We start from the raw sequence: 13,805 nt of genomic DNA, 5'->3' as shown, positions 1-13,805 counted from the left end.
GATATCTAGATTCTACAAAGAACTAAAGCAGATTTACAAGAAAAAAACAAACAACTCCATCAAAAATTGGGCAAAGGATATGAACAGACACTTTTCAAAAGAAGACATTTATGTGGCCAACAAACATGAAAAAATGCTCACCACTGGTCATTAGAGAAATGCAAATCAAAACCACACTGAGATACCATCTCAAGCCAGTTAGAAGGGCAATCATTAAAAAATCTGGAGACAACAGATGCTGGAGAGGATGTGGAGAAATAGGAGCACTTTTACACCGTTGGTGGGAGTGTAAATTAGTTCAACCATTGTGGAAGACAGTGTGGCGATTCCTCAAGGATCTAGAACTAGAAATGCCATTTGACCAGCAATTCCATTACTGGACATATACAGAAAAGATTATAAATCATGCTGTTATAAAGACACATGCGCACATATGTTCATTGTAGCACTGTTTACAATAGCAAAGACCTGGAACCAACCCAAATACCCATCAATGATAGATCAGATAAAGAAAATGTGGCACATATGCACCATGAAATACTATGCAGCCATAAAAAAGATGAGTTCATGTCCTTTGCAGGGACATGAATGAATCTGGAAACCATCATTCTCAGCAAACTAACACAAGAACAGAAAACCAAACACTATGTGTTCTCACTCATAGGTGGGTGTTGAACAACGAGAACACATGGACACAGGGAGGGTAACATCACAAACTGGGGTCTGTGGGAGGATAGGGGAGGGATAGAAGTGGGTGGGGAGGTTGGAGATGGATAACATAGGGAGAAATGCCTGATGTAGGTGACAGGGGAATGGAGGCAGCAAACCACCATGGCACATGTGTACCTATGCAACAATCCTGCAAGTTCTGCTCATGTACCCCAGAACTTAAAGTATAATTTAAAAAAAATAAATTTCTTCTGCCAGATACTCTAAATAATCTCTCTCAAGTTTAAAGTTCTACACATCTCTAGGGCAGGGGCAAAATGCTGCCAGTCTCTTTGCTAAAACATAGCAAGAGTCAACTTTCTTCCAGTTCCTAACAAGTTCCTCATCTCTATCGGAGACCACCTCAGCCTAAACTTCATTGTCCATATCACTATCAGCAATTTGGTCAAAGCCATTCAACAAGTCTCTAGGAAGCTCCAAACTTTCCCACATCTTCCTGTATTCTTCTAAGATCTCCAAATGGCTCCAACCTCTCCCCACTACCCAGTTCCAAAGCCACTTCCACATTTTTGGGTATGTTTATAGCAGCACCCGACTGTCTGTGGTACCAATTTGCTGTATTAGTCTGCTGTCATCCTGCTATAAAGGACTGCCTGAGACCGGATAATTGATAAAGGAAAGAGGTTAAATTGACTTACAGTTTCACATGGCTTGGAAGGCCTGAGGAAACTTACAATCATGTAAGAAGGGGAACCAAATATGTCCTTTTTCCCATGATAACAGGAAGGAGAAGTGCTGAGCAAAAGGAAGTAAAGCCCCTTTTAAAATCATCAGATCTAATGAGAATTCACTATCATGAGAACAGCAGCATGGGGGTAACTGCCCCAATGATTCAGTTACCTCCCACCATGTCTCTCCAACACATGTAGGGACTATGGGAACTATAATTCAAGAAGGCATTTGGGTGGGGACACAGCTAAGCCCTATCAGTGCCCTATAACATAATCTCAATATAGCAGGCAAACTAATTTGTTAGTCTGGTCATCCAACTTCCACCTATTTCCCTATAAGCTAATCTTAATATAGCATCCAGAGGAATCCATTGAAAACAAGTCAGAGAGTGTTATATTCCTATTCAGAATTCACCAGTGGCTTCCCTTCTCATTGAATCCAAAACTAAAGGTCTTACAAAAGTTTACAAGGCCCTGTGTGACCTGATCATCATAGCCTTTCTGCAGCTCTCCCCACTCTTCCCTCATTCAAGTGATCCTAGTATTCTTGCTGTTCCTCAAACATACCAGGCATTCTCCTCGTATGGGCTTTTATTCCAGTTGTTCTCTTTAACTGAAAATCTCTTCTCACAGATTATCAGTTATGCTGGTACCTTTTTCAAAGTCACCTTGGAATCTAAAAGATTCTAACTCATAGAAGTAGAGAATAGAATGTTGGTTACCTGAGGCTGGGCAGGGAGGGAGGTGGATGGGGAACAGGGAGATGTTGGTTAACGGGTACAAAGTTTCAACTAGGTAAGAGGTGTAAGTTCTGGCATTCGATTACATAGCATATTGACTATATTTAATAGTAATGCATTTTACATTTTTTAATTGCTAAAAGAATTTTAAATGTTCTCACCACAAAGAAATGATAAATATTTAAGTTATATAAATACTAGTAGCCTGCTTTGATCACTCCATAATGTATATATGTATCAAAACATCACATTGTAACCCATAAATATATAGTATTACTTTTAATTAAAAATAAAATAAAACCTTAAAAACACCCATCGCTTTTCCTTAAATTCACTCTATTGATGAGGCCTTCCTTGACAAATCTATTGCACTTTCCTTGCACTCTGACATTCCATATTCGCCTTTCCCATTTTTGTTCTGCATAGCATTTAATACCATCTGTCACACTATATGTGTTACTTATGTTTATATTTTGTTGTTGTTGTTGGAATTAAGCTCCATGTTTAGTTTACTCCTGTTTCTCCAGTGCTTCAAAAAGTACTTGGCACATAGAAGGTAATACACGAATAGTTGTTGAGTAAATCAATAAAATAAGAGATAGTATAATTGTTGCATAAAGGAAGGCAAAATTTATGAAGAGATTTGTGAGTGATTCAACGAAAATTCTGCTCAGGGAAAATTTAAAAAGCTAAAAGTTTCTTCCAAACCTCTTTTTAAAAAGGTGTTCATTTTCTAGTTCTCTGAGCCTCAAACTCCTTATCTGTAAATTGAGAATAATAAAATACATATATTATAAGATATTGCAAAGACTAAATAAAAAGAGAGTAAAGAACGAAGTAAAGTTCCTGGCATGTAGGTGGCAGCGTAACTTTAATACATGTCACTTTTCATACTACTTTTATTTACTGTTGTCTAGGGAAACCCTAAAATTATCTCAAGAGCCACACCTTGCACAGTATTATTCTCTTAAGTTCTTACCCAGTTGAAAATGTGCCCAAAAGTGGAAAAAAGGTCCAACTCACCCACTCACCAATCAACCAAACAAAAACAGATGTTAATAAAAAAGAAAGTCTGAGACTTCTTTCATGCTTCTCAAAGTTTTCGTTGCTCCTCCTTTTGAAAAATCAGTTGGTCTTTGTCCAAATTCTACAAGATAGAAATGTATGAAATTATTATATATGTAATTTCTGTGTAGATGTGTTTGAAATCCATTTATAAGCTTATCTCCATATATGTAGCTGTGCTTCATACATGAAGCTATATCTCCATATGTGCAGCTATGCTTAGAGATGCTTGTCCAAAAATCATTCGTTGGATACCTTAAATATGAAAGGCAAATTAGTGACATGTTTACCCTAGGTGCTGTGATGTTTCTGATTATTTTGAAAAGTGAAAAAGATAAATAAAGAAAATGTAAATATTGTATTAACTGCCCTAATGGCTGCCTTCAATATGACTCTGATATTAACAAAGCCCAGGTAAACAAATTGGGATTTCTAACATCCCTTCCGAGCCTAAATAAATTAATTCTCAACTTGAGAAACTGTTAAATTTATGCTTTACTTTCATATACAAAAATATTGTATATCATTCGAGGATCCTCTGAACCCTGATATTTTCAATCCCATGTTCTGGATTTGGTTGTAAGAACAAGCCTTTAACAGCATTATCATTGCAATGGAATAGCACAGATTTATTGTCAAAAACTTTGGAGTAGATTTTAGCAGCTGTGCTTCACCTTTCTAAAGAGCCCTTAGACCACTAGCCAGTAATCAACCACAGAAATATATGAATCGTCTTCCCTTTTCTTAATTTATCTCTGAAGGAGATATTAAACTTCATATGACCATCTTCTTTTTCTGAAGAATTAGTTCTTTGTTCAGCTTCTTCTACTTTAACAAGAACATCTTGATAGGTGACTTAACAACGGGGTGAGAGAGAAACCATTGTTGCTTCCAGGCATGTAAGGCATGGCGGTTGTCCATGGACATACAATTACTCCTCCGCCACAGAACCTGCTGGCTGCCATTTTGTTTGATACCTGAGTTCAGAAAGCCAATGGAAATACTGTATATTCAGGGTATAATGAACAAACAACCTTGAGAAAGGATTACTGCTAATCTTTGGCATGAGAAACTAATTAAAATGTTATTGTTTTAATTAATGCTATGCCATACACAAGTAATCTGTTAGCACCACAAGAATATTTCTTAATGGCGTAAGATTGAATGGACCCTGGAGATGAGTTTGGGAAAGCAAAGGCAGGCTCGAAGAGACAGGCTAAGTGAAACTGTGCTGGAGTCCTTCTTCAGTCCAACTGCACTCAAATAATTACATACCTCTAAAGGGCTTTCCACTTTATTCTTTTTCTTGTCTCTTCCCATTGTGGCCTTTTCCCTCCATATTTCTCTTGTTATCCAAAAGATTGACTCCTTGCTCCTATTTTTGCAAGTGAAAGAAGAAAGCAACTCCCTCCTAACTCAGTTTTCTTTTGAATCATTTTATTCCAGGTTAACTTGCTTCCCTTTTGCTGGAAGTAAGAATGCTGTATTTGATTTGGAGAAATATATATTGGGAAATATAAGGCCATTCTTGGCTGTTGTTATTTGGGAATACTTTTTATTTCTTTTTGTGTCACTTAGAGTGCAAATCAAATCTTTTGGAATGTTGTCTACCTCTATTAACATATATATATATATATATAGTGATTTGGACAGAGAATTTATAAAACATTATGTCTCCTCTTCAAGGGAGTTTTACCTTCTATGTGGTTCAGGAGTTTGAGTATCTGGATCTCATTCTGAAATAAGTAAAATGCCAAATGGATGCATAAGAAACATTAGCAGGGCTGGGCACAGTGGCTTACGCTTGTAATCCCAGTACTTTGGGAGGCCAAGGTGGGTGGATCACCTGAGGTTAAGAGTTCAAGACCAGCCTGGCCAACATGGCAAAACCTCATTTCTACTAAAAATACAAAAGTTAGATGGGTGTGGTAGTGTGGGCCTGTAATCCCGGCTACTGGGGAGGCTGAGGCAGAAGAATTCTCGAACCCAGGAGGTGGAGGTTGTACTGAGCCAAGATTGCACCACTGGGCTCCAGCCTGGGCGACAGAACAAGACTCCATCTTAGAAAAAAAAGAAAAAAAAATTAGCAGGTAATTTCTGCTCTGACACTAGCTATGTGAATCTGAGCAATGTAGTTAAACTTTCTAGGCCTTGGCTTTAAATTAAGTTTTGACTACATGTGTGAGACCTCAGGAATATGTTGTAGGAAAAGTGAATCTTGAAATGGGTTGACAGTAAACTGGAATTTCATTCCCTAAAGAATCCAATGGAGAAAGGAATGTTTGGGGCTGCTCTAAGACCATTACCCATTTAATTCAGAAACTATAGTACCATTTATCACAAAGTGGCTCCTCAGACTCAAAGTGATAGAAGACCACGAAGGCAGGACTTATGAGAAATTAAAAGCAACTGCCAAGAGTTTAGAAGACCAGCTGAAGCTCCTATCTGAGAAAGATGGAGTCAGCGCCTGGGTACATTTGGACTTTTCCTTGGTGATTCTTTAATCAGGGCAGATGCTTATGCAAGCATATTTCACTTTTCGGGTGATTCTGGGAGCTGAAACTGACATAAGAGTGAAGACCATTCTACTTGTGTTTGTGTGTGTGTGTGTATATGTGTGTGTGTATGCACATGCGTGCATTTCATTTTGCTCTGATCTTTTATTCATTTTATGAAAATCTCTGCCCATTACATCTTTTGAGTCATTTGGCTTGACTCATTGCCTTACATGACATCTGCATCTTGTAAAAGTTTCCTAGTTGTATATTTTCAGTTTAAACGTGTTCTTGACAGTTTTACTGTTACAAAATGAACTTGTTTGTGCTAGCATTTGCCAATTCACAGATGTCTTATTTATAGGATAAGAGAGGCCATTTGTCTTCATTTAGAAAACAGATCATGAGTCTTCACAGTCTTAATATTCTTCTTATCTATAAAAGCTATGAGCATAGAACGGATCCAAATCTATTTAACCTTTGATTGGCCAAAACCCAGAACAATGGAGTTAAACAAATAGTTGGAAAAGAATTTCTCACTGCCCAGATCTATTTCTCAGTCCACCGTGTATTTTAATAATTTAGGTGGTCAAATGCCTTATGCAGTGCACACTGCTGAGATATGTTTGCTGAGACATATTTTATGTGACTGCCTTTATTGGAAGCTGATTGTCAAACAGCATAACAGGCGAGGGGCTTCTTTGTATAGCAGGAGAGGAGCTTCTTCCTAGTGAAGTGGATCAGTGTTTACATATATAAGAAACACATTCAGTAATTCAATGGATCATGTCTGTTTATTGCCTACTATATTTACCGGTCATTGTTGCTTCTGAGAGTAGAGTGATAATCAATTCAGACATGATCTTTCTTTTCACTAAGGCCAAACACAAATAAGCAGACAATTATAGCACCATATGTAAACTGCTAGGATAAGGCAGTAGTCAGAGGGATATCTAACCCAGACTATGGGGTCAGAAAAGACTTCTCGAAAGGTGTGAAATCTATGCTGAGACCTAGAAAGTGGATAAATGGAAATGTTACGGTTAACTACTTTAGTATAACAACCGTCAAACATAGTGACATCAAGCAATCATTGTACTATATTTTACAGTTTTATGGGTTAGGAATTTGCACAGGGCTTGACTGGGAGATGCTGATGCTTGTGTGATTCTTATGCAGTGGGTTGTGTTTTAAGCCCCATCAACTGGAGCATTCTGTCTTTCATAGTGGCTCAAGGCTCATGCAGAGCCTTCTGAGATAAAGATGGAATCCGTGAGACCTTCTCTGACCAAGGCTCAGCGTGACTTCCTCACTATTTCAGTGGTTCCAGGGGAGTCATAGAGAAAGCCCAGATTCAAGAAAGAAGGATACATAAGGTCATCAATAGAACAGTTTTTGCAATAGAATATTCTGTGGTAGTGGAATACATGATGTTTGTCCCCTTTTCTCTTTATCAATAAGTTATACTCGTCTCTAGGAGTTTCTCTTTGTAAGATTTTCCCAAATATGCCCAGACACTTCTCCTGACAAAGTTGCAGCACTTGCCAGTTTCTCAGAGGGAGGAAGAAATCATGGAAATCACTGGCTATGATCTGTTGGCATTAGAACCTTGTCCTAGTTGTCAGAAAATGTTTAAATTATTCAAGCCAAGTTTAACTTATAAAATAAATACTCCTATGAAACGAAAAGCCCCGTACAGTCTGTATATGACACCCTTACTAATGTAATGAGCTAATGTTAACTGGTCTCTATCATCACTCCACACCATGTTGTTTTTGCATAATGTAAAGTCCTTTTCTGAATTTAAGTCAAGCCTCTAATCTCATTAATTTATTCTGTTGACTAATCTTATGTGTTTTTCTCCTGGTGATTGGTGCCAAGGGAAAACTGGCCAAAGATCTGCGGAGGCTTATAGGATGACATTTCATATACCATGATGCTAAAAAGGAATCAAATATGGCCGGGTGCAGTGGCTCACGCCTGTAATCCCAGCACTTTGGGAGCTGAGGCGGGTGGATCACGAGATCAAGAGATCGAGACCATCCTGGTCAACATGGTGAAACCCCGTCTCTACCAAAAATACAAAAAATTAGCTGGGCACGGTGGCGCATGCCTGTAATCCCAGCTACTCAGGAGGCTGAGGCAGGAGAATTGCCTGAACCCAGGAGGCGGAGGTTGCGGTGAGCCAGGATCGAGCCATTGCACTCCAGCCTGGGTAACAAGAGTGAAACTCCATCTCAAAAAAAAAAAAAAAATCAAATCTGATATGGAAAAATTAACATGAGATCAACCTGTTTTTATTGCTGATGAAAGTGAAGGGATAGTTTTCCTTCATTTTCAATATTTTGACATTTTTAAGTAGGTCAAATCCCTTTGCCACACATTTTATGCCCTTGAAACATACAACTTCTAGGCTATAAAACAAAACTATATACGTTTTGTAAAATTTTAATTTTTAATTTTTGTGGATACATAGTAGTTGTATATACGTATGATTTACATGAGATATTTTGATACAGGCATGTAATGCATCATAATCACCTCAGGGTAAGTGGATTATCCATCACCTCGAGCATTTATCCTGTATGCACAAACAATCCAATTATACTCTTTTACTTATTTTTAAATGTACAGTTAAATTAGTTTTTACTATATTCACCCAGTTGTGCTAGCAAATGTTAGGTCTTATTTATTCTTCCTATTTTTTTCCCCATTAGCCTTTCAGACTTCCTCCCCAGACCTTGGCTACTCTTGCCAACCTCTGGTAACCATCCTTCAGTTCTCTATCTCCATGAGTTCAATTGAAAAACTATAAATAGTTTTGATTGTGCCATAAATGATCTAGTCAAAACCAAAGACGTTTTTTTCTTCCTGTTCTGGGTAGATCCCTTAATGTGAGTCGCTTACACATTAAGTCCACTGTTTATAGAAAGAACATTTCACCTAATAGGCCAAACATTTTTCTCTTGGGTAATTTTTTTTAAGTTGAAATATGTCGGAATATATAATTTTGAGGATATCCTTACTCTCCTGTGTTCTCATCTTTTTTTTTTTTTTTTTTTTTTTGTAGAAGGGAAATAACTACATGGACTTTTGACAGTGTATTCAAACTATGTATTTCAATATGTCTACTTCAAGATTATGTATCTTCTATCTGATCATTTACTTGTCAAGTTTGGTATACATGATTAGAAAGTAACAGTGCTGTCATGGTTAGTATCATTTTTCACTACAATTAAGAAAATAACAGGTACATATTTTGATTTTAGGATAATAGTAATGTTTAATATTATTATACTGACCACTAGATGGAGACAAGCCCTCCTCGCTTCACTCATGATAGTTTTCTCATGGTTGAGTAGAGACCTGCAACAAAGAGTCAGCCTGTTACAGTACTAGATGTTCAGAATTACAACAGATATATTATTAGAAGGTTTTATTACCATCAGCATCATAAGTCTCAGAATCTTGTTAATCTGAGGAATGTGCCATGGTTTATACAAAGCATTTTCTATTATCACTGAAGTCATTTCCCAACTAAATAATAATGACATTATAAAAGCAAGTATTTCTTTTTCCAATAACTTATCAGGGCATTAAAAACTTACAGGATTAGTTTGTTTCTTACACTTTTTAAAAATTGGTTTTTTGAAACATTAAAAAGAGTTGCTCTATCACTGTGTTCTTAAGGAGATGTTTGGTGTTCAACTTTCAAGCAAGTTATTTACTTCGACATAAAATATAAAGAAAATATTTAGAAAAAACTAACATAAATTCATACTCTATTACTTAGGTGATGTTTATCACCTAAGAGAGATTGATTTAATAAAATCTAGAGTCTATGCATTACTTTATGCCTTAGCATCCTCCTAAGGTGAGGTGCTAACATCTTACCTTAGAAGGATACTAATCTAAATTGCACCCTCCTAAGACAAGAATTTGTGCATTCTGTCCAGTGGTCTTCATATTTGCTCACATGTTTTCCTTTATGTATCTTAAAGAAGAGAGCCATTTTTTCTCATTGTTTTTGAAGAGTAAGATTTCCTGTGTATTGTAAAAGTGAAATAAAATAATTTTAAGACACTGTTCTATCACTGTTTTTAATATTCCAATGAAATCTAAAGCCATATGATTATATATATTTATATATGAGAAATATAAGTATAAAGCAAATATCATCTAAATATAAAGCCATATGATCTTTAGCATCATCTATTTTTAAAATGCATGATCAGATTTTCATTTTAATGTTTCTTTTATACCCCTTGGAATCACATTTTTCATTCAGTTTTCCTTCACAGAATATTATCCTAAATAACATTTTATGCTTGAAAGTCTTATTAAACACACTACAATATTTTTCTGGTGCAAAATTATGTAACTCTGCCATTAAAGTATATGTGCATTTATTATTTGGTTTTTGTGCATCTTTACCTACCAGAAAACAGACTCCATATGGACAGAAATTTGTTTTCTGTTTAGTTGCTGTTAAATTCTTCATATTTGAAACAGGGCTCAGTCCAGAGCAGATACTAACTAAATTTTTTTTTAATGAATGAAGATGAAATTTAAAAGTTTTCAACTTTTGTATGATGAAGAGGCTCTATGTTTTAAATATTTCATCCTAGATTGCATTATTGCGACAATTACTATTAACATAAACCTTTAAAAGTAATTTAAAATATATTAAAATGTTGATAATTATTAAGACAAAAGTAAAGTGTTGTCAGAAATGCAGTTTTTAATGAGGTGAATGGAGATTTCCTTGTTTTCATTAAGTCACATATCCATTGGTGAATATTACTTACTGCTGGACAGAGCTCAGCATCAATTATGTTTCAACTTTTTATTTTCATAGATGTAAATACTAAAACAAGTAATCATATAAATAATCACATCTTTATTTTTATTTTTAATTTATTAAATATACTTTAAAATCTGGGATACATATGCTGATCGTGCAGGTTTGTTACATAGGTATACATGTGCTATGGTGGCTGTTTGCTGCATCCATTGCCCCATCAGCTACATTAGGTATTTCTCCTAATGCTATCCCTCCCCAATTCCCCCACCCTTGCTATTCCTCCCCTAGCTCCCACCCTTCAGGCCCCGGTGTGTGATGCTCCCCTCCCTGTGTCCATGTGTTCTCATTGTTCAACGTCCACTTATGAATGAGAACATGTAGTGTTTGGTTTTCTGTTCTTGGGTCAGTTTGCTGAGAATGATGGCTTCCAGTTTCATCCATGTCCCTGCAAAGGACATGAACTCATATCACTGTATAATATTCCATGTTGTATATGTGCCATATTTACTTTATCCAGCCTATCACTGATGGGCATTTGGGTTGGTTCCAAGTCTTTGCTATTGTGAACAGTGCTGCAATAAACATATGTGTGAATATGTCTTTATAATAGAATGATTTATAATCCTTTGGGTATATACCCAGTAATGGGATTGCTGGGTCAGATGGTATTTCTATTTCTAGATCCTTGAGGAATCACCTCACTGTCTTCCACAATGGTCGAACTAATTTACACTCCCACCAACAGTGTAAAAGTGTTCCTACTTCTCCACATCCTCTCCACATCTGTTGTCTCCTGATTTTTTTTAATGATTGCCATTCTAACTGGCATGAGGTAATCACAACTCTTTCAAATGTTCCTTAGATGCCAAATATCATATAGTTATTTGTCATTGATAGAATTGCAGTGATTCATTAGATAATGGGTTGATTAGGTTTTTCTTCAATGTGGTTGAAAGTTGAGTATTTAAAGTACCTTATTGGCAAGATGATGTTACCCAGAGGCACCGTTTTTTCCAACTGTCCATTTAATTTCTTAGAAATACATATCCCTAGATGTACTTCGGTTTAAAAAAAAAGAAAAGTGGACAATCACAAAGAGAGGGGTAATAGTGAAAGAAAAGGAGGGAAGATACTGGCTTCAGTTCATCAGAGTTTCTTGGGTCCTCACACAGATTAAGTGAAGGAAGAGTAAAAATGAAATTAAAGACCTAGAAATGTATTGCCTTTAAGCTGTACCTTCTACTGTGTATTAAGTTTTTGTGTATATCCAGCTTATACTAATTGATAGGTCATAGTTCCAGGCTACCATTTAATTTCACTGTGACAGCCTGAGTCCCACTACTTTGAGCTGACACAGCTAAAGCAGAGTAATACCCTATCTGACAGTGGTGGAAGTTGTGCCAGTCTTAATACCCCACAATAATGATAGGCAAGCTGTTCCAGTTGGGCAAATAAACGGATACATGGAGCATTAAATGATAATGCACTCATCTAACAGAATAATCTTCCCATCTGATGATCATGACTGGTCATAGGTCAATCCAGGGACAGTTGTGTTTTTCAACAGATTAGTCATCTGAGCCAGAATAGAATATCTATTTAATATAAGAACTAAAATTTATTGAAAAATTGTAGAGATGCTTGCTTAATTAAATACATTGTTTCTAGTCTTCACAGTAATCTAATCTAATAAGACAAGTATTGCTATCTCCATCTGCTAATTAAAATATGAGGATAAAAGATGTTGAGTAACTTGCCTAAGGTCGCTTAAGTAATGAGAAGTAACAGAGTAGTCACATAAAGAGTGCATATTGCAGTGTCCACTCCACATAATAATAACAGTAACCATAATAATTAACATTTATTGAGCATTCACTATGGGTAAGCTCAGTGTTCCAGCTGATGAACCTCAAGGATGGAGCATCAAGAAGCTTTGTTAGGAAACAGCAGAGCCAAGACTCAACTCAGGCGGCCTGAGTTCAGAGCCTGTTGTCCAGGCTGGAGTGCAATGGTGTGACCTTGGCTTGCTGCAACCTCTGCCTCCTGGGTTCAAGAGATTCTATTACTTCAGCTTTCCGGGTAGCTAAGACTACAGGTGTGTGCCACCATGCCCAGCTAATTTTGTATTTCATAGAGATGGGATTTTACCATGTTGGCCAGGCTGGTCTAGAACTCCTGACTTCAAGTAATCCACCCACCTCAGCCTCCCAAAGTGCTGGGATTATAGGCATGAGCCATCATGCCTGGCCAGAGCACAAACGCTTATTTACTCTCATATGGCACCTACAAAAGTAAATCATGAAAATTCAAATTACATTAGAACAACAGAAAGGGAACATCTCACTAAGAATCTAGGGGAAAGCCTGACATATAGAAAGCAAATAGAAGCAGAGCAGCATTAGGCAGATAATGGGAGCAGACACTAGAAAGGGGGTGAATGCCAAGGAGACAGAGGCAGTAGTCACCCTCTGAGTAATTAATTGAGTAACGTAGCAAGATCATTTAGGAAAACAGACTTCCAGTATGTTACTCCTTGGCAAGCCAGGATGTCTGCATCCTGGAGGCACTAGCACGTGGGAGTTTGGGTTTGAGAAATAAGGCAGAACTCCAAGTGGCTGCCAAGACTGAGAAGTAGAGAGTACTCACACCCAGGAGATCAGCTGCTGATGCATTTGGTCCAGTCGTACATTCTGTGTCCTCAAGAACATCTCTCAGACACACTGCTGCACAAATTCCAACAACTCAGTAAAATCCTTAACCCTTATCTGGGTTATGCAAATATGCAACAGACAATCTCATCAGGGATTTCAGCCATAAAATGAAGAGCACAATCAAGACTCATCAAATGTTTAAGAATACAGGAAAAGCGGGGGCGACATATTTAACTACAGTAAACACATGATGCATATCTGAAAAACTCAGAATGCTACAAGTGAACATTTACCCCATAAAAATAATTAAACAAAAATCATAAAAATTAAAAAATTCAAGTCAGTGCTGGTAGATGAAATAAAATTGATCACACATTAATAACTGTTGAAGACAATTTAATGATAAGTACATGGGTTTTATTATTTCCTTCTATTTTAACACATCTGAAATTTTCAATGATAAAAGACTAAAATCGTATATTTAAAAAGCTAAATAGAAAAATCAATATGGTAGAAAATTAAGCCAAGGGATTCTTACTGAACACACCACAAAAGATAAAGAGAATTAACATATCAAAGAGAAATTAAGTGACAGGAAATTAAGTGATGTTACTGTCTTGCGGTAGTAACATCATCTTGTAGGAGATACC

This window comes from Callithrix jacchus, chromosome 4 (assembly GCF_049354715.1).
Source record: "Callithrix jacchus isolate 240 chromosome 4, calJac240_pri, whole genome shotgun sequence".
NCBI classification, from domain to species: Eukaryota; Metazoa; Chordata; class Mammalia; order Primates; family Cebidae; genus Callithrix; species Callithrix jacchus.
The sequence above is the reverse complement of the archived record's forward strand: the minus strand, read 5'-3'. Positions refer to the sequence as shown.